Source organism: Lichenostomus cassidix, chromosome W, assembly GCF_008360975.1.
Source record: "Lichenostomus cassidix isolate B80296 chromosome W, HeHo_3.0, whole genome shotgun sequence".
Taxonomy (NCBI): Eukaryota; Metazoa; Chordata; class Aves; order Passeriformes; family Meliphagidae; genus Lichenostomus; species Lichenostomus cassidix.
The window spans coordinates 11,502,739-11,524,404 of NC_139510.1; the positions used below are offsets into that span (position 1 = coordinate 11,502,739).

The following is a 21,666-nucleotide window of genomic DNA, read 5'->3' on the forward strand; positions in this document are numbered from 1 at the left end:
AAGCACTAAAAACATAACATTTGTCTGCACAGAAATATCAATGTCAAAGTTTTGTTTTCATATTTTGCAATTTCTTCATGCCCTGCTCCACAGATCAGAGGCTACATAAAGCCATATTTCAGCCTAGTAGTTAAAGAATTTAGGTAGAAAAAGGAATCGAACTTGAGTCTTCCATGTTCTGTCTGAAAGTCTACGGCTAGAAAAGGCACAGCTGTTTTGTGACTTGAGCCTCCCAAACTTTTTAAAACCAAAATCACCTTGAAAATTAGACGTGAATTTTGTAAATAGTTTTGAAATTACCAATTATATATTCTTTTAGTGAAGTTAAAAAAAACCAATAGTTCTGGGGTTTACTAGAGACTTTAAGCCCAAGATACCTGTTGATTGTTTGGGGATTTTTTAATTGTAAGTAAAACCTGAAAATCTTGATTTTAAATAGTGGCCTCCATTCTAGACTTAAACTACCCATGCCCAAAAGCATCACTTTAAAAATTAAATATGCTAGCCTTGTTCAAGATATTTTTAGCACAGTGTCATTTAATATGTCAAACACTGCTTTTCAGATCAACTTATACAATCATCTCACTTTTACTATTTATTTTTTCTCCCACATTTCTAGTCCTACAACCAGTATTTAAAATAAACCATATAAAATCTTTCTTTTTTGAAAATCTGCTCTTACTTTCAGGCTGGGTAGTGATGGGGGAGATGAGAGAGGCTGTATTCTGGCATGGTGTGGCTGGTGTTACTTGGGAGCTCCATAGCAGTGAAGAGGCTGCCAGCAGCCTGCAGCTCTGAAACACATGGTGTGATTAAATTCTCTGCTTATAGCCAGCTTGCCATTTACTCATGGCAGAAAGCACTTTTAAGCTCTTGAATTTCAGGCTATTGAGCTACATGGGAGAACTGCATAATTCCTTCAAGAGACATCAACACCTGCTGTCATGATTGTACCAGTTTCATAGCAGAGAGCAAAGAAGAGGGTATTTTGTTGTTTGGAAAAAGCAGGGATTATCTTGCATTCAGAGCAGAAGGTGGAAAAATTTGAAGTTACAGCAAACATAACATGATGGGTTTGGATTTATGGTAGAATTGCCTTAAAACCCTAATTCTGCCTTGGTAGTTATGAATCATCGTTATATCCTTTGTGAGGTAAGATGAAACCAATGGACATGACGAAGTCTGTGCTAACTGGGAAAAACAACATGCTTAGTTTGTTGCTGCTACTGCTTCTATCCAACTTTCTCACTGTTTAATGCTGTACATCTCCCTAACTGACACATTAAGAACTAGCTGCATCACTTACTGTACCTGGCACACTGGAGCTCTGCTGTGCGTAGCTGGGTGTAACACTGTGTCATGGTTTAACTCCAGACAGCAACTAAGTACCACACAGCCACTCACTCACTCCCCCCTCCCCTGCCTCCCCAGTGGGATGTGGAGGAGAATCAGAAAAAAAAAGTAAAACTCCTGGGTTGAGATAAGTACAATTTAATAATTGAAATAAAGTAAAATATAACACTAATTATAATAAATTTAGTAATAGTAATAAATTTAATTAAAAGGCTGCTGAACTCCAGTGAATTGCTCTGTTCTAGTTTCTTTTAATGGCTTTACTGTTTATCTGAGCCTGTGTCAGCTACAGTGTTTCATTTACCTCTTCCTTTCTTGCCCCTCTATTTCTCCTCTAATTAATCTGCAATAATATCACATCTGTTTTTCCTTCCCCTAAGTGCCATATCTACACGTCTTTTAAATACCTCCAGGGATGGTGACTCAACCATTTCCCTGAGCAGCCTCTTCCAATGCTTGATAACCCTTTCAGTGAGGAAATTTTTCCTAATATACAGTCTAAACCTCCCCTGGCACCACTCAAGGCCATTTCCTCTTGTCCTATCCCTTATGAATTAAAGAACTCAAATCCAACAACAAAATTCTGTTAGATCAAACATTCCTTTATTACAGCACTGGAGACATGCTGGGAATTTTTTGCCATGAGCCTGTCCAATGTGACACAGTTTCCTGGGGTTTAAATATATTGTAACACTTAGGATTTCCTCACAGTCCCTCCCCCCAGAGTCAACCCAGTCTATTACATCAGAGGTGCTATCTCCAATGGTGTCTTGCTGTTCTTTTGTGGAGCAAGGCTACCATCTAGTGTCCTTTTTCCCGGTATTATTTTGAGCAGGGGGCTTTGTTACTTCATGAGAGGGTCTTCATTATGGTCTTTATCGCTTGCCCTCTGGATGACTCTTCCATGTTGGCAGCTCCCAGTGCATGCGAAATTCACTTCTGCTGACCTCTAGTTTCTTATTTTTCTAAGTCACTACTAAGACACTACATTTATCTTTAGTTAACCCAAAACTCCTCTTACCTAAACAATTCTTTATTGAATTTGCTTCCCTAGCTAAACAACCCTCTATTTGTTAACATAGGGTTAAAATGTTTCTAAAATCGGGATAGTTAAGAATAGGCTTTGGGAACGGGAGTAGGTAAGAACTGCTTGTACAGGGTCAGGTTGACATGAATATGAAGATTGCTTAGAAAACATCAGGATTGTTTCAGTTAACTGATGCGGATTCACACCTGCGAAATAAATCAGAAATACTGTGGGAGAAGGGGGGCTTAAAGTCATGCTTGGGGGGAAACAATGGAACAATGTTAAGTTGATGATTAACATATGATCACACCACTGTTCTGTAAGGGAAGGTATCAAAATGTATTTGCTTCAAATCCATGTTGAAGTCAGATTTGGGTAGATGTTACACCCCGGCTTCCTGAGCTCGAGAATAAAGGCACCTGCATATAATCATTCAGTGATTATGTGTTTTCCATGCTAACATATTGACTAAGTTTTCTGAGGTGTATAGGTCTCTGAAGTTATTTCCTGAAGGCACAAGCTCAGCTGTTCCTTAATTTTCTTGGGTTCTTTATCTTGTTCTACTGACACTAAGTTAAACACACATTTAAGCAAAAATGGCTAAAATTACAAAGTCAAAAAACCCATAAATTCCTTAGCTAACTAGGGCACAGCTCTTTACAAAGTTCCAGGGACCACAAGATTCTTGGATAAATGAGATATAACTCTTTTTCACTCATTACTTGGGAGAAGAGATGGATCCCCACCTTGCTACAACCTCCTTTAGATAGAGAGCGATAAGGTCTCCCCAGAGCCTCCTTTTCTCCAGGCTAAACAACTCAAGCTTTTTCAGCTGCTCCTCATAAGTCTTTGCTCTCCAGACCCTTCACCAGTTTCATTGCCCTTCTTTTGACACTCTCCAGCACCTCAATGTCACTACTTCTTGTAGTGATGGTCAAAAACAGAATATAGTATTTGAGATGTGGCCTCACCAGTGCTGAGTACAGGGAGACAATCACTTGCCTAGTCCTGCTGGCCACACTATTTACAATACAATCCAGGATGCCATTTGCTTTCTTGGCCTTCCTGATCACATGGGCACACTGCTGGCTCATATTCAGCTGCCATCCAACAGTCCCAGGTCTTTTTCAAATGAGCAGCTTTCGAGCCACTCTTCCCCAAGCCTGTAGTGCTGCATAGGGTTGTTGTAATCCAAGTGCAGGATCCAACACTTTGCCTTGTTGAATCTCATACAATTGGCCTTGGCCCATCAATCCAGCCTGTCCAGATCCCTCTGTAGAGCCTTCCTACCCTCAGTCAGATCAGTACTCCCACCCAACTTGGTGTCATCTGCAAACTTACTAAAGGTGCACTCAATCCTCTCATCCAGATCATTGATAGATATTAAACAGAATTGGCCCAAATACGGAGCCTTGGGGAACACCACTTGTGACCATCCCCTAGCTGGATATGACTCCATTCACCACAACACTTTGGGTCTGGCCATCCAGCCAGTTTTTTACCCAGCAAAGAGTATGCCCATCCAAGCCACGAGTAGACAGTTTCTCCAGGACAATGCTTCATGAGACAGTGACAGAGGTTTTACTGAAGTCTAGGCAAGCAAAATCCACAGGCTTTCCCGCATCCACTATGTGGGTCACCCTGTCATAGAAGGAGATCAAGTTGGTCAAGCAGGACTTGCCTTTCCTAAACCCATGCTGACTGGGCCTGATCACCTGGTTGTCTTGTATGTGCTGCATGATGGCACTCAGGATGATCTGCTCCATGACCTTCCCTGATATCGAGGTCAGGCCGATAGGCCTATAGTTCCTGGATCCTTCTTCCGGCCCTTTTTTTAGATAGGCATCACATTGGCTAACCTTCAGTCAACTGGGGCCTTCCTGTTTAGTCAGGACTGCTGGGAAATGATTGAAAGGGGCTTGGTGAGCACTTCTGCCAGCTTCATCAGTACTCTTGGGTGGATCCCATCTGGCCCCATAAACTTGTGTGTGTCTAAGTGGTGTAGCAGGTCACTGACCATTATTTTCCCTTAAATTATAGAGGCTTCATTCTGCTCCCTGTCTCTCTCTTCCAGTTCAGTAGGCTGGGTACTCACAACTGGTCTTACTATTAAAGATTAAGGTAAAGAAGGCATTAAATATCTCAGCCTTCTCCTAATCCTTTGTCACTATGATTCCCCCTGCATCAAATAAAGGATCCTCCTTAATTCTCCTTTTCTTATGAATGTATTTCTAAGACAATTTTTAATTGTCTTTTATTGTAGTAGTGCAATTAAGTTATCGTTGGGCTTTCTCCCTGCATAACCTAATGAAATCTTTGTTGTCCTCCTGAGTTGCCTGTCCCTTCTTCCAGAGGTCATAAACGCTCTTCCATCCCTCCTGTGTTCCAGCCAAAACTCTATGTTCAGCCAGGCTGATCTTCCCCGTAGGCTCATCTTTTGGCACATGAGGACAGGCTGCTTCTGTGCCTTTTAAGATTTCCTGCTTGAAGAATGTCCAGCCTTTCTGGACTCCTTTGCCCTTCAAGACTGCCTCACAAACGATTCTGTCAACCAGGCCCCTAAACAGGACAAAGTCTGCCCTCCAAAAGTCCAAGGCAGCAGTTTTGCTGACCTCCCCTTCTTACTTCTCTGAGAATTGAAAACTCGATCATTTCATGATCACTGTGCCCAAGATGACCTCCAGCCATCACATTACCCACGTCCTTCTCTGTTCACAAACAGCAGGCCTAGAGGGGCACCTTCCCTAGTTACCAGCTGTCACAAAGTTATCTTCCACACATTCTAAGAGACTGTTTCCTCTCTGCTGTATTTTATTTCCATCAGACAGCTGGTAGGTTGAAGTCCCCACTGAGAATAAGAGCTACTGATTGTGACTCCTCAGAGCTGCTTATAGAACATTTCTGTCTTCAGTAGGCCTGGTATTATGTAGATCAACCCGTGACCAAAAAAACCCAAGTTCTGCTGGTGACAGCAGTCACATAGCCAGGTATTGCTCAGCTGGGTCTTTCTGTTTCTTCCAACATCATTCCCTGCAACTGGAAGGATAGAGGAAAAAAATACTTGTGTTCCTGATTTCTTAACCAGTTGTCCGAAGGCCCTGAACTCTCTTTTGATAGCCCTTGGACTTCTTATTGCAACTTCATCATTGGTGAATCATCATTGCATTATGATTAAATTTTCTTTGCCAACTCTTGTTTTTTGTGTCAAAGTCATTACTGAACATATAAATGAAATGGCTGATGGAGAACTCCATTAGCAATGTCCTTTTTTCTGATACTTTCTCCTTCAACACTACTGTTGGAGGTTAGGATTTTTGCTTTATTTTTCTTTTTCTTAGGGAACTTTTCTTCCATTTGTTGCCTAAGAGATGATAATGACTGTACTTACAAGACTAAGGATGTGGCTGGGAGGAGGAGGAGGGGGAAGGGTCCAGTTTGCTACTGTTTCTTATCTGGGGGGTTTTCTCTTGGGAAGTGCAGAGTTACTGCGAGATTTTGGCTGGGGGGTGAGAGGCTGGGCTCAGGTCCTCGCTCTCTCTTTCTCTTGGGGCCAGAGGGGAACGGTCGGGTTTGCTGCTGCTGTGGGGTGAATTCACTGCCACCACGGAGTTCAGTCCTGCACTGCTTTCTCCTTACTGTGGGTGAGCTTCTGCTCACAAGAGCAGCTGTTGAACTGGGGCATTTCCAACACCTGATCTCACTGGGAAGGGGACCCCAAACCCATCCCCCTTCCCGGAGGGAGTGTCTCCTGGCTGCTTCTGGCAGCTGTTTGCAGCAGCCCATCTGCCTCTGCCCAGCCCTGCTGTTTTCTGCTGCTGCTTCGGGCTTCTTTGCTACACTTTAACCTGACACCCCATCTCTGCCTGGACCTCCCCATGGCTCCTGCTACGGCTTCGGAGTTTTTGCTACACTTTGTTTGCCACCCCGGGTGTGCTCGCTTCTGCTGTTCCAGCCTGCTGCTCCGAGGTTCCTGCTACAGTCCATTTCACGACTCAGAGGGGCACTGAGACCGGCTTCCCTCCATGAGTTTGTAAAGGAAAGCTCATTTTCTATCTCTTCTGCCAGCTAAGCTGCCATTACCCACGTGGAGAGGCAGCTGGGCTCACGCCACAGCACCCCCCTGCAGCCGCTGGGGGATCATCACACCTGCCCTGTTGTGATACAAGCAGTATTTCCCCACCCCTTTTCTTCCTTATATGTCTACCCTTCTCACATTGTCCTGTTTTCCCTGCCTCTGGCCCTGGCCACTCCCTCGGGTTTTCCCTATTGGTTCCTGTACCCCAACTCCATGCATGTACTGGCCCTGTGCCCTGAGGTCACTGGACCATGTGCTCACCCTGCCCCCCTTGTCTCTATAGAAAACCCCAGATACTTCGCCATAATGTGTCTTTGCATCTGGGGTGCGTTTCCCTCTGGGAGGTCTTTGGCCTCTGGTGATCATGTGAATAAACAGATTTTATGGTCGCCATGCATAGATTCTTCTCACCTCCTTTACCACCGCCATATTGCGAAGAGCAGATGAAACCAGAGTTAGCCTTTGGCTCTCCGGCCGATATAAGCGCAGTGACCAGCCTTCAGAGGGAGGGTTTGGGGTACTGAGGCGCTGACCCGAGCTGGGTAGAGACGCTCTCCGGTAAGGCCTGCAGCTTGCAATAATACCGCATGAAAGCTACCCAAGAACCGTAACACTGCCCTGCCTGGCCGGGGGCAAACGGCGCCCCTGCCGGCTGTGTCCATAACTACACCAAAGGGGAAAGTGCTCAACAGCTAAAAGAAGGCTGTTGTTGGGTTTCTGTTTTCGTTTGTTGTTGATGCTGTTTTTGTTTGTTTGCCTTGTTTTATATATATATGTATATATATATATATATATATATATTCTAGTAAAGACCTGTTATTCCTTTCCCCATATCTTTGCCTGAAAGGCCCGTAATTTCAAAGTTATAATAATTTGGAGGGAAGGAGGTCATATTTTCCATTCCAGGAAGGTTCCTGCCTTCCTTGGCAGGCACCTGTCTTTCAAACCAAGACAACTACCTGATATGTTTGAGTTACTTGGCTTTTTAATCTCCTGACTCTGCTTAAACTCTTTGTTTATAAATTTTTTTTGTTATAGATCTACCTCAAATTACCTTTTCATTTATTTTGCGTGGATTGAACTTGTTGTCCTTGAATCCAAAACTATTTCCTATTATCAGGTCTTCTATAGCCTCTTCATGACTTACCAAAGCCAAGTCTAAAATAGCACCATTTCCTGACATGTAAGTGAATTTCTGGAGAATATATTTATTTTTATTGCCTAGAAATACAAGAACATCTCAGACTTACTAATCATGACATTAATTGCTCTCCAACCTGATTCCTGATGTTAAATTATACAAAAAAACTGCTGCAGTAGCAATTATCTGTCTAATAATGTTACAGAAGACTTTTGTCAGTGAAAAAGGATCATGGTGGCATATGGCATGCTGGAAGTGATAATCTTTTGCTAAACTGTGAGTTGTGTTGTCATTAACACACACTGCTGCTCCCTGCCTGCGGTGGTTTTGATTGGCCCAAAACATCAGTCAAGTATTTTTTAACATCTAGGAGAAATTTGGACCCCTCAGAAGCTGTTGTGGTAGGCCTGGGGAAGTGTCTGAGGGGTGGGGAGTGGCACAAAGATGGCTCCTGTGTGTCCTGAGTGAAAGTTCTGGAAGTTTTTACATCAAGTCCAGCAGAGCCAATCTCTGATGGCTCTGAAAGTGATGGACATGCTGCCGGCCAAGTTTGGGCCAATTAGAGGTGCTGGTTGCGCCTCTGTGAAAACATATTTAAGAAGAAATCAAAACAAGGTAGGCACGCAATTCTTTGTAGGTGGAGGTAAAAATATGTGAAGGGAAAACAACGTGGAGACACCAAGGTCAGTGAAGAAGGTGGGGGAGGAGGTGCTCCAGGCACCAGAGCTGAAAACCCTCTGCTAGCTGTGGTGAAGACCATGGGAGGAGCAGGAGGTCCCCCTGCAGCCCATGGAGTCCACAAGAATGCAGAAATTCTACCCACAGCCCATGCCAGAGGAGCAGGTGGATGCTTGGAGAAAGCTGTGATCCAGTTTAGAGTCTCATCTAAAGAGTTAAACCTACAGAGGCCTTGCAAGGGAGAGAAAGGCCTTGCTCCTGGGATGGAAGCAGCCTGGCCTCGGCTCAGGAGAGTCTGCACCGTATGGACAAAAGAACTCATGTTGCAGCAGAATTTGGGCAGGATGTTGCTCGTGAGATCGGACCCATGCCAAAGAAGTTCCCAGAGGACTGTCTCTCGTGGGAGGGACCCCATGGCTAAGTAGAGGACCCCCTCTCCCTGATGGACTGACCAGAGAACACCCCTTACCCTGCCCCCTGCCAGTGCCGTTGGTTTGGAAAGAGGGAAGGGGGGTGAGCGCAGAGACTGCTTCTTAAGAGGGAGGGGGTGAGAGCAGAGAATCTGCCTAGAGAGAGAGATAAGTAGAGATAAAGAGTATTTGTAGTAGAAGAATTGTGGTGATTAACAGATTTATGGACCTGCTCTGTGGACTGAGAAAATACTCCACACCCTGCCCCCCTACCCGAGCTTGTTTGTTCAAAAGAGGAAAGGGGGTGAATAAAAATGGGTTCGTAAGAGGGAGGGGGTGAGTGAACAAAATAGTGTATGAAAAGTTTATTTTTGCCTTGCATTTATCCTCCAACTCTGTTAGGTAATTAAATCACTTTTTGCAACTTTAAGTTTAGAGCCTGTCTGCCCTTCCGTGCATCCTCCTACCAATGTCCTATCTCACTTAACTCATGCAATTGGTGTGTGTTTTTACAGGTTTTTTTTTTGCAGCAAGAGAGTGTCGAGGTGCCTGGCGTTTAGTCAGGGTCAAACCCCAACACTGCCTTTTCCTGAAAAGCAGCCATTGGTTTCAGAGTGCTTATCACTGAGATTGCAGGAAAGATCTACTGTTCCAATGCACTCACTCATATCCTGTATCGGTAGCTCAAGGTCCTCCTCTTTGCTGCATAATCTTGCTACATTTACATATTCAACTTTCTGACTTCTCCCTAGTCACTTTTCCAGCAAGATCTTGCTTATTCAACCACTTTCTTTTCCTTTGCTGTCCATGGGTCTACTCTGTGACGTTCCTTTCTGCACTGCCTTAACCAGATTTGTCTGATTATTCAATTTACCAAATACTCAGGCAGAGCCTTGAGACTTCACAAGAACTTCCCATCTTTTTCCTGGCGTTTCTTTAATGTTTCTCTTAGAAATGAGGCCAACACCAGTGTTTGCAGTAGTACTCCAGGTTCTTGGGTAAAACCTGTCTTTCAGAGAACGTCGTCATAATTATACACCAATGCCCAAACTTCCCCATATCTTCAAACCTTAGCTGTTTGCTGACCTTCCCTGTCACTCATTTGGTAGGGGCCAGAGCTATTCCACTGTGTATCTGGGCACCCACTTCTTTCAGAGCCTTACCCAGCAAAGCATACAATCATAGAATGGTTTGGGTTGGAAGGGACCTTTAAAGGTCATCTAGTCCAACCCTCCTGCAATGAGCAGGAGCATCTTCAACTAGACCAGGTTGCTCAGAGCCCCATCCAATCTGACCTTGAATGTTTCCCGGGATGGGGCATCTACAACCTCTCTTGGCAACCTGTTCTAGTGGTGCACCAGCCTCATCATAAAAAAAACCAAAAAAAGCATCCTTATATCTAGTCTGAATCTACTCTCTTTAAAACCATTATCCCATGTTCTGTTGCTAAAGGCCCTATTAAAAAGTATGTCCCCATCTTTCTTATAAGCGCCCTTTTAGTATTGAAAGACTGCAATAAGGTCTCCCCAGAGTCTTTTGTTCTCTAGGCTAAACAACCCCAACTCTCTCAACCTTTCCTCATGGGAGAGGTGTTCCATTCCTGTAACCATTTTTGTGGCTCTCCTCTGGACCCACTCCAACAGGTCAACCTCAACCAGCTCCAGCAGCATCCTGTCAATGTCATTTGTTCTGATGTGGACAACCAGGGGACTGCTTCCTGCTCCTATGTGAAATTTTCAAGACTTAGATTCCCATTTTTTTATCCATGCTCTGAGCAAAACATACACTATTCCTTTGATCTGTCCCTTGTCAGGTCTTTGAGTCTGTGTGGCACAATAGTGGCTCAGATTTTGGAGACAGGACAGTCATGTGTGGATTGCTGTCCTCTGGTAAGCATTAGCCTTGTGAGGAAGCAGAGTATTGTGTTAATATAATTCTGCTTTCAGAACTTCAAAAATATTACTCAGAAACAGCACTAGAATTTCTATGTGAACCTTTACAAACCCACAAAACCTCCAGTTTACAGTAACACTGCTTTTCCTGGTAGTCCAAGTCTCTGATCCTTTCCCTTTTGTTTGCAGTTAGCCTGTCATCTCTTCTATACAGTCCCTCTATATTATCTTCATCCTTTTCCTGTCCAAAGCCTTGATCTTAGCTTGATAAAAATCTGTAGGTTTAAAGAGCTATGTCTTCCTTTCAAGGCATAGTTTTCTTCCTCTACCGCAGCCCAGGATAAAGTGTCCTTGCATGTTTGTAGGTCAGTTCCCTGATGTAATAAATTACAATCAGTTTAGTTCACAAACTATTTGAAAAGGGTGATGGTTTTTAAATTGCCTTTCCATTTATTTTTAAACAAGCTGGTGGCTCCACGTAGCCTTCCCTCACAACCCCCCCACAGGATGTGGGCAAGCGGCATCACCCAACCCCCACAAGACAGATACGAAAGGAATTTGACTCAAGGGCCATAAAACCTCCCCCCTACCAAGAGTCCTGTGCGACCCCCACGGTGAGACCATCCCAGGAGGCCCAGTAACAACCACTCAACGCAGAGCACGACAGCCTAGACGACTCAGCAGCCAATCAAGGATTCATGAAGGGACGCCAATCAAGGCATACAGAGGGAGTGAGTTACAAAGGATTATAAAAGTTCGCTCTCTGCAAACCGCGGCGCGGTGCATAGAGGTATGCTTGAACCTCTGCCCGTCCAGCGCTGACTTGACTGATATCCGCTTGCTTTTAAATAATAAATTTTTTTAATTGGATCTACGTCTCTGATTGGATAATGAGGCTCAATTTATAACAATTTGGTGCCATGACCTCGGATAGGGAAATTCCCCTGGAGTTCCCCAAAGGGAGGCGCCCCGTCGTGATTTGACGGCCTGGAGGGGACACTCCACTGGCGCACCCCTACCCGACGAACCTAAATTTCGGATATCAGCCAAGGGTTCAAGGCCCCTGAAATTCAGTGCACAGAAGCCACAAGACGCCGGACAGCGGAGTGTGAGTATCGGTTGAGATACAGAGACACACACGGCGTGGGTGGTCGGGGTGGTTTTCCCGGAGTGCAGCGTGTGAGACGTCCATCTACGGACAAAGTGATTGGGACTCCCCAGTAGCGCAGTTCCTGTTCCCCACGAGGGGTCAGGTCGCGACCAGGAGAAAGCGAGTGTTGTGTTGTGGGTGAGTGTGGGCACTCCGGAAGATGGGACAGGGGAAGAGCAGGCCTCCTGTCTCCATGAAAAGGAATGGGAGACTCCCAGGGATTCCCCCTGGCAGTCCATTGGGCATACAGCTGAAATACTGGGCTGATGACCCCCGGACCCAGGGGAAGAGTAAAAATAAAATTATTAACTATTGTGTGGCAATTTGGGGAGGAAAACAGATTAGGGCAGACTCTCTATATTGGCCGGCCTTTGGATCCGACGAGGAATCCCTATGTCAAGCTCTAAATCTCTGGGTTAACAGCAAAAGACCATTTAACCAAGGAGAGAGCGAATATGCAGCTCTTTGGCTCCCTTACGGGAGGGGGGCGGGAGTGTTTGTGCTCCAAGGAAAAGACAGACGAAAAAAGTCTGTTGACACACCCCCACCATACGCACTACCATCTCCTGCAGCTCCACCACAGCGGGAGGCGGGAGGAACGCCCCCACCACAGCGGGAGGGGGGAGGTGCGGCTTTGTTACACCAGGAAGAGGGGGGTGTAGCTCTGTTAGCCCAAGGAGGGGGAGGTACCGTGACTCTGGGGGGAGGTGCTGAGCCATCGTCTCCTGGGAAACGGGAAAGTCCCTTATCTGAGATTAACATTCCACAGGGTCCGATTACCCGGAGCAGAGCTCGTAATTTATATCCCCTGAGGGAAGTGGCTATGGGGATGGTAAACCAAGAGGGGGGTGGCCAAGTACCTGGCATAGGGTATGTGGAAGTTCCCCTGAATTCCATGGATGTCCGGGAATTTAAAAAGGAAATGGGACATCTTTTAGAAGATCCACTTGGGGTAGCAGAGCGAGTGGATCAATTCCTAGGTCATAGTCTCTATACATGGGATGAGTTACAATCAATTTTGGGGATACTTTTCACCATAGAAGAGAGACGCATGATCCGAACCGCAGGCATGCGTATTTGGGAAAACCAGCACCCACAAGGTCCCATGGCTGATATAAAGTGGCCTTTGCAAAGGCCCAATTGGGACAATCAAAACCCACAAGATCGGGTTAACATGCACGACTTGAGAGCTATTATAATTCAAGGAATAAAGGAGGCTGTGCCTAGAGGGCAAAATATGCACAAAGCCTTTAATGAGAATCAAAAGAAGGATGAGGATCCAACCACCTGGTTGGAAAGGCTAAGGAAAAACTTGCAATTATACTCTGGAATAGATCCTGATAATCCGGCAGGCCAAACCCTGTTAAAAGTGCAGTTTGTGTCAAAGGGATGGCCTGACATTCGGAGAAAATTGGAGAAGTTAGAAAATTGGCAAGAGAGAGGGTTAAATGAATTGTTAAGGGAGGCACAGAAAGTGTATGTGAGAAGGGAAGAGGAAAGTTATAAAAGCCAAGCCAGAGTGATGGCCGCGGTGGTGAGGAGTGAACAAGGAAATGCAAGAAGGCAAGAAAAGGAAAGTCAGCTTCTTCGGTCTGAGAGCTTACGGGCTGAGAGAGAGTTCCACCCCCCCCAGAGAAGGGAAGGAAGAGATATGAGTAAAGTTGTGTGTTTTTACTGTCAGAAACCGGGGCATGTGAAAAGAAATTGCAGGCAGAGGATCGCCGATGAGAAAATGTTTGCCGAGGAATAGGGCTGTCAGGGGCTGTATTTGCTGGGGTCACATAAGACCGCCGAGCCCTTGATAAAAATTCGAATAGGACCCCAGCGACAAGAATTTGAGTTCCTTGTAGACTCAGGAGCTGAAAGATCAACAATTCAATCCTTGCCATTAGGGTGTAAAATTTCCAGAGATACAGTACAAGTGATTGGGGCCAAAGGAGAACCTTTTGGAGCATCTGTGATTAAGGATGTACTATTTGAAACACCATCTAAATTAGGGGTGGGGTCACTACTACTATTACCAGAAGCAGAATTTAACTTGTTGGGACGAGATTTAATGGTTGAATTAGGCATTGGGTTACAAATAAAAGAGAGTGAATTGCAAGTTAAATTATATACCTTGTCTACTCGAGACGAACAACAAATTGACCCACAAGTATGGTATACACCAGATACCGTGGGTAAACCTAATATTGAACCAATCACAGTTACTCTCAAAAACCCAGAGATACCGATTAAAATACAGCAATATCCAATATCTAACGAAGGCAAGAAGGGTCTGCAATCAGAAATAAAACGATTATTAGAACAAGGTATCCTTGAACCATGCATGTCTCCCTATAATACTCCAATTCTGCCAGTTAAGAAACCAGACGGCAGCTACCGATTAGTCCATGATCTAAGGGAAATAAATAAAAAGACCATTGAGCGATTCCCAGTAGTAGCCAATCCGTACACTATCTTAAGCCAGCTGGGACCACATGATATATGGTACAGCGTCATAGATTTAAAGGATGCCTTTTGGACTTGTCCACTCGATGTAAACTGCAGGGATTACTTTGCATTTGAATGGGACGATCCAGAAACACATATTAAACAGCAACTCCGATGGACTGTACTGCCTCAAGGATTCACAGAGTCCCCTAATTTATTTGGCCAAGCACTAAATCAAATTTTACAAAATTACCAACCAGGACCTGCTATAAAATTAATTCAATATGTAGATGACCTCCTCATAGCCGGACAGCTTGAAGAAGATGTTCGACGAGAAAGTATTAAACTATTAAACTTTCTAGGTTCTCAAGGACTGAAAGTGTCCAAATCCAAATTACAATTCACAGAACAAGAAGTAAAGTACCTGGGACACCGGTTAGTAAATGGGACCAAGAAATTAGATCCTAGTCGAGTCCAGGGCATATTAGATATGCCCCCTCCGAGAACCAAAAAGGAAGTCAGGCAACTACTAGGACTGTTTGGATATTGCAGGCAGTGGATTTTGAGCTACAGCCAAAGAGTAAAATTTCTATACGAAAAGCTAACTCAGGAGGGCTTGCTAAAATGGACAGAGCAAGATGATGAAGCTTTTCAAGTTTTAAAACAAGAATTAATTAATGCTCCTGTGCTAAACCTCCCAGATTTAACAAGGCCTTTCTGTCTGTGAATGTAGATGAGGGCACGGCGTATGGGGTGCTAAGTCAGGATTGGGCTGGGAGCAAAAAGCCTGTGGCTTATCTGTCTAAACTATTGGACCCAGTGAGTAAAGGGTGGCCCACTTGCTTACAGACAGTAGCTGCAGCCGCTCTGATGGTGGGGGAGACAATAAAAATCACCTCTGGAAGTGAGATCCGGGTATTTTCACCACATGACATAAGGGGGATTCTAGCCCAAAAAGCGGACAAATGGATTACTGATGCCAGGTTACTAAAGTATGAAGGAATGTTAGTGGCATCACCTAAACTGACTTTAGAAACCACATCCCTCCAAAATCCGGCACAATTTCTATATGGAACCCCCTCCACAGAACCACTGACACATAATTGCCTTCGAACTATAGAAGAACAAGCAAAAATTAGGCCTGACCTCGAAGAGGAAGCACTTGGGGAGGGCAGAGAACTCTATATAGATGGGTCTGCCAGGGTGGTAGAAGGAAAGAGAAAATCAGGCTATGCAGTGATTGGTGAAAGCTTTGAAGTACTTCAGTCAGGACCCTTAAGTCCTGCTTGGTCAGCGCAGGCTTGTGAGTTATATGCCTTGCTGCAGGCATTAAAAATCCTGGGCTCCAGTAAGGGGACAATTTATACGGATTCCAAATATGCTTTTGGGGTAATACACACCTTTGGAAAAATATGGGAAGAAAGAGGCCTGATTACATCTCGGGGAAAAGAACTAATCCATGAACAGCTAATTAAAGAAATCCTAAAAACAGCCAGGAAACCAGAGCGATTGGCTGTGGTACATATAAAAGGACACCAAAAGGGGATTAGTAAAACTATCCGGGGTAATAACATAGCAGACCAGGAAGCCAAACGTGCAGCTTTACTAAATATAAGAATTGTGAGTAAGCCTGGTGACCCCTGGAGACATCCCCGGTTAAGTTGTGAGAGCTGCAGACAAGATCCCGAAAGTGAACCCTGTTATTCCTGTCTAAAGGAATTAGACCCAATGGATGCATTTGTGTGTAGCTGCTACAATCCTTACGGAAACTACTGCTATGCTTGTAATACAGATACCGAAGATCATAAGAAACTTGCCTACAACCCTTACTGTAGAGACATAGAATATGTCGTGCCAAAGTTACTAACATTTACTACAAAAGAAAAAGAGAAACTAACACAAACGGGAGCAATTGAAAATCCAGAAGGGAAATGGATGCTGGCTGATGGGAGGGAGATCTTACCCAAGAGCATGGCACTTCGGGTATTAAAGAAATTACATGAGAAAACACATTGGGGAACACAAGCCTTGGTGGACCACTTTGCCAATAAATATATGTGTCTAGGGGTGTACAACCTAGCTAAACAGATAACTATGGGGTGTATAACCTGTCAAAGAGTAAACAAACAGCATTTGAGGAAAGCAGTCCCAGGGGGAAGGGAGTTGGCTCATTGCCCATTTTCACATGTGCAAGTAGATTTTACTGATTTACCCCAAGTGGGACGATATAAGCACTTGCTTGTTATCGTAGACCACCTAACCCACTTTGTGGAGGCCATTCCTACAACTAGAGCCACAGCACAAACTGTTACTAAAACTTTATTGGAACACATAATTCCCAGGTATGGGTTAATTGAAGTCATAGACTCAGATAGAGGACCACATTTTGTCTCTAAAGTATCTAAATTAGTTGCAGATGCATTGGGAATCCGTTGGGAGCATCACACACCTTGGCACCCACAAAGTTCGGGGAGGGTGGAGCGTATGAATGGAAAAATAAAAAAACAATTAACTAAATTAATGCTTGAAACAAAAATGAGCTGGGTAAAGTGCTTACCGCTAGCTTTATTAAACATCAGGACACAGCCTCGCTCAGATGTAGGAGCGTCTCCATTTGAAATGTTGTATGGAATGCCCTTTGATGCAGAAATCCCTGCAGATCATCCTAAAATCTCTGATGCTCATTTACAAGCTTATATTAATCAGTTGTTTAAACGGAGAGAAAAACTACGACAAAAGGGCTTGATAGTTCAAAGACCTCCCCTCTGGATACCAATACACAAACTTCAAGTGGGAGACGAGGTACTAATAAAATCATGGAAAGAATCCACACTAACCCCTCAATGGGAGGGACCTTATGTTGTCTTACTCACCACAGAGTCTGCCATACGAACTGCTGAAAAAGGGTGGACTCACGCCAGCCGTGTGAAGAAGTTCACCTGAAACTCGACGTGGCAGGTCATCCCATCGCAACGGCCTGAAGACTTAAAGCTAAGGCTTAAGAAACAATAAGCTTCCTATAACTCACATAAATCCTGTTAACATTCATTTAAAGAAGCCTGCTTACAGTTATAGATCTGGATATGCTCTTAGCCTATATGCACAAGATTATGTGGTTAAATGTTATGATACTAATTGTGATTGTTATCCTTTTGTGTGCTTTGTTTGTAAGGTATGCAATGAAAAGTGGTGGATCCATTGCAGAAAGGAGAGACCCCCATCAGGGGTTTGCCTCCCTTGCTATAAAGCAGAAAGAGCTGAGACAATGCAAATGTTACAATTGGCACTTAACATGGGCAGATTGGAAAAGGGGTCTAAAGAATGGTGGGAGACCTTCGCCCATGGCATTCACCCCGACTTGTACTGTTATCACTCCAATGAACCCAGACCCATGGTGGCCGAGCTCGTTAAGAGCGAATTCAGAGTCAAACTTGCGCACTTACCCTGCTCGAAAGGAGCAGTCAAACACACAAACTGGATTAGTTACCAGAACCGCTGGAAGCAGCGGCACAGGTGCTTCACAGAGGTCTATCCTTGCTGCTGAGAAGATGGGCACCCCTGTGGCTGGAAGCAACCCAGTCGACAGGCGAAGCAGAAGTGAGAAACCAAATGTGAGAATGCAACCTGGGAATAAGACTCTGAACTTCCTTTTCACGAAATGGAGTGAACCGGGGTATTTGCCAATCAAATTGGAGAACAATCTGACATTGTTTAAAATATCAAAGGCGGTGAGATCCTCCACTCAAGCCTTGCAAATATATTATGTGTTACTGATAATAGCCTGTTCCATGCCATGTAGCAATGCAACCTTGACACTCTCACACCACCCACACCAACCATTTAAGTGGACACTAGGCAGGTTAGACAAATCTACTGTAATACAAACCCACATTATGGTAGGAGCCCCAGTTTTCACCGTCACCTCGTGTGACATGGTCGATTACTCATCCTGTGAAAACCCAGAAACACGAGCAAAAGGATGGGTGGGACCAAGAGCCTTTTACATGTGCCCTAATCCAAATCCAGCAGACACTAAGAGGGGCCAGATTTGGTGCGTCAAACAAAATTCGTACTGTGCATGGCACAGTTGTGAAACTATAAACTCGGTTTATCCTCCAAGAGCCGGAAAAGATCAATTTATCACAGTCTGGTGGGGACCATACGGGTGCAAACCACCTAAATATAACCGGGGACCTTCTGCCTATAATCCATATGCCAAGAGAGGTTTAGTAGAAGAGAAGAATGGAGTTCCTTGTCAATTTGCAGACATACATGTGGAACAACCCGATGATCCAGGGTGGATAATGGGAAAAAAATGGGAATTTAGACTTTGGATTCCAAGCAATAGTCCCAATAACGAACCGGGAAATGGCCTCAGTCAAGATCCGAAAGGCCTTTTTTACATAAAAAAGGAAATAGTCCTTCCAGACCCACAACCTATAAGTCCAAACACAGCAATCAATCCACGGAATATGCTACCAGAAACTAACATCACAGATTCAGATAATCTGTGGAAATTAGTAAAAAATAGCTACTATGCTTTAAATGCTACTAATCCTAACTTAACAGAACATTGCTGGCTTTGTTATAGCTCTAAACCACCCTTTTATGAAGCTATTGCTATTGATGGAAGAGAGACTAAAACCAATGACAGCAATCCAACCCAGTGTAAATGGAGAAGTGACTTAAATATAAGAGCTGGAATCACCTTAGCACAAGTAACTGGAACTGGCACCTGCATCGGTCAAGTGCCACAAGAAAAACAAAGCCTGTGCAGTAAAATTGTGGAAAATCCTAACAATCAACAACCAGCTAGATGGTTGTTACCCGCAAAAAATGCACATTGGGTTTGTGCTAGTGTTGGAGTCACCCCATGCATACCCTCGAATGCTTTTAAAACCACAGATCATTGCATTCAAGTCATGATTATTCCCCGACTTACTTACCACTCTAATGAATATGTGCTGGATCATCACATGATACCAGAACACCCTTTAATAAAAAGAGAGCCAATCACAGCTATAACCATTGCCACTTTATTAACATTAGGGGCTACTGGAGCCAGCACGGGTATAGCTTCTCTCGTACAACAAGGAAAAGAGTTTTCCGCACTAAGAACAGCAGTTGATGAAGACCTTGTAAAAATTGAAAGTTCTATTACTGCGTTAGAAAGTTCTCTAAGATCTCTGTCTGAAGTTGTATTACAACACGGAAGGAGTTTAGAGATTTTGTTCGCACATGAGGGTGGATTGTGTGTGGCTCTAAATGAAGAATGCTGTGTGTATGCTGACCATACTGGAGTAGCCCGAGATGCAATGGCAGAACTACGAAAAGGACTAGAAAAGCGTAAATAAGAAAGAGAGGCCACACAAGCATGGTATGAAAATTGGTTTCAATCTTTTCCCTGGTTAACAACCTTACTATCCACCATTGCTGGACCCCTAATTATGTTAATCCTAGCCCTAACGTTTGGACCTTGCATTTTTAATCGTCTAATTACACTTGTTAAAAACCGTTTAGAAGCAGCACATCTATTGCCTATTACAATACAGTATGAGGGCATTTCAGTTAATGAAGATTTGGCTCTCGAAAATGAGGATGACTTATAGACAAGTTAGTCACCACTGTCAGAGCCTAGATTATCATCCAGATGAATTCGTGAACTAAATGAACATGAGAGAGGGGGGATTGTAATAAATTACAATCAGTTTAGTTCACGAACTATTTGAAAAGGGTGATGGTTTTTAAATTGCCTTTCCATTTATTTTTAAACAAGCTGGTGGCTCCACGTAGCCTTCCCTCACAACCCCCCCACAGGATGCGGGCAAGCGGCATCACCCAACCCCCACAAGACAGATACGAAAGGAATTTGACTCAAGAGCCATAAAACCTCCCCCCTACCAAGAGTCCTGTGCAACCCCCACGGTGAGACCATCCCAGGAGGCCCAGTAACAACCACTCAACGCAGAGCACGACAGCCTAGACGACTCAGCAGCCAATCAAGGATTCATGAAGGGACGCCAATCAAGGCATACAGAGGGAGTGAGTTACAAAGGATTATAAAAGTTCGCTCTCTGCAAACCGCGGCGCGGTGCATAGAGGTATGCTTGAACCTCTGCCCGTCCAGCGCTGACTTGACTGATATCCGCTTCCTTTTAATTAATAAATTTTTTTAATTGGATCTACATCTCTGATTGGATAATGAGGCTCAATTTATAACACCTGACCAGAAGAATAACACTGATAAAGTGCTCTGGAGTTCTGTGAGCTGAGAGGGCATATGGTCTCACAAGCACCTCACCATATTTCAGACCTTGGAGTCAGCCTTTTCACTCTCCATCAGCAAAGACTCACCTAATTTCACTTGAAGTGGGGATGGCTTATAGTTCATGGCTACAGTCTCTCCTTCTCTCGTACCACAATCTCTGTCCAAAATAGATGCAGCTGATGGATCCTGTCGAGAAAGAAAATTAAATAAAACAAAACAGAATAAGTTAGCTAAAAGTTCTGCAGTCTGTTCTCTAACTGTCTATTAGGTGAGTCCATTCCCACCCCTATTCAGAGGGAACAGAGAACATGCCAGTGTTTTGAGTGGATGAAACCTAGGAAAACCTAGACAAAACTTTGGAAGCATGTTTAGTATGCTTACAGTACCCCTGAAAACACCAGATTTCAACATCTGACTGTTGAAGGTTGGGGGAGGGGGTGGAATTTTCTCCATCCCTGTTACTAGGGAACCAACGACCAGGTGCTCAGGGCCATTAACTCTTTTGTAAGAGACAAAGGCTGTGGCTTGGGTGTGGTGAGGGGAGAAGGCACTCTGGCCGTGGGGGGGGGAGCTTCACTTGCTGGCTGGACACCGGAGGCAACAGAGGGAAGCTGCTGCTTTGCTTCTGTCTGTGACCGTGGGACGTCTGGCTGTGCACTGCCTTCTGTTCCTGGCTGGGTGAGCTCGTGCTTAGGAAACGGATCCCAATCTATTTTCCCCGCCGGGAGCGTGCGTCTGCCCGGCTGCGTTTTTTGCAACAACTGCGGGAGTCCAGCTGTCGCTGCCCGCGCCCCGCTTGCTGGAATGCACCGCGTCTGCTGTAACTGCGGAGTCCCCGCCCCCTTTGCTGGCTAGCCTGGGTGAGCCATTCCTGCTGCTCCAGCTTGCCACTCCGAGTTCTCTGCTGCACATCATCCTGCTGTCCGGCCCGCCCGCCATTACCAACCACATGAGACCGACCTGACCTCATGCCACAGCGCCACCTGCAGCTGCGCAGGAGTCATAGCACCTGCCCTGCCCGGCCGGGAGCTCAACAGCGCCCCTGCTGGTTGTGACCGTGACTACACCAAATGGTGTAGCCCAGGGACATCTGTCACTGGGTTTCTGGGTTTTGTTTGTTGTTGCTATTCTTGTTGTTGCTTGTTTACTCTGTTATAGATACTAGTAAAGAACTGTTATTCCTTTCTCCATATCTTTGCCTGAAAGCCCTTGATTCCAAAGTTAAAATAATTCGGAGGG

The 21,666-nt window shown here is 44.7% G+C and overlaps 1 long non-coding RNA gene across 1 annotated transcript in view; it reads right to left on the minus strand.

The window, feature by feature from the left end:
- Positions 1 to 20,594, minus strand: part of LOC146425498 (uncharacterized) — an 83,677-nt gene extending 63,083 nt beyond the window's left edge. Inside the window, exon 1 of the long non-coding RNA XR_014846595.1 lies at positions 20,514 to 20,594. This is a non-coding gene — a long non-coding RNA (uncharacterized LOC146425498). The remainder of the gene's footprint in view (positions 1 to 20,513) is intronic.
- Positions 20,595 to 21,666: the final 1,072 nt, after the last annotated feature.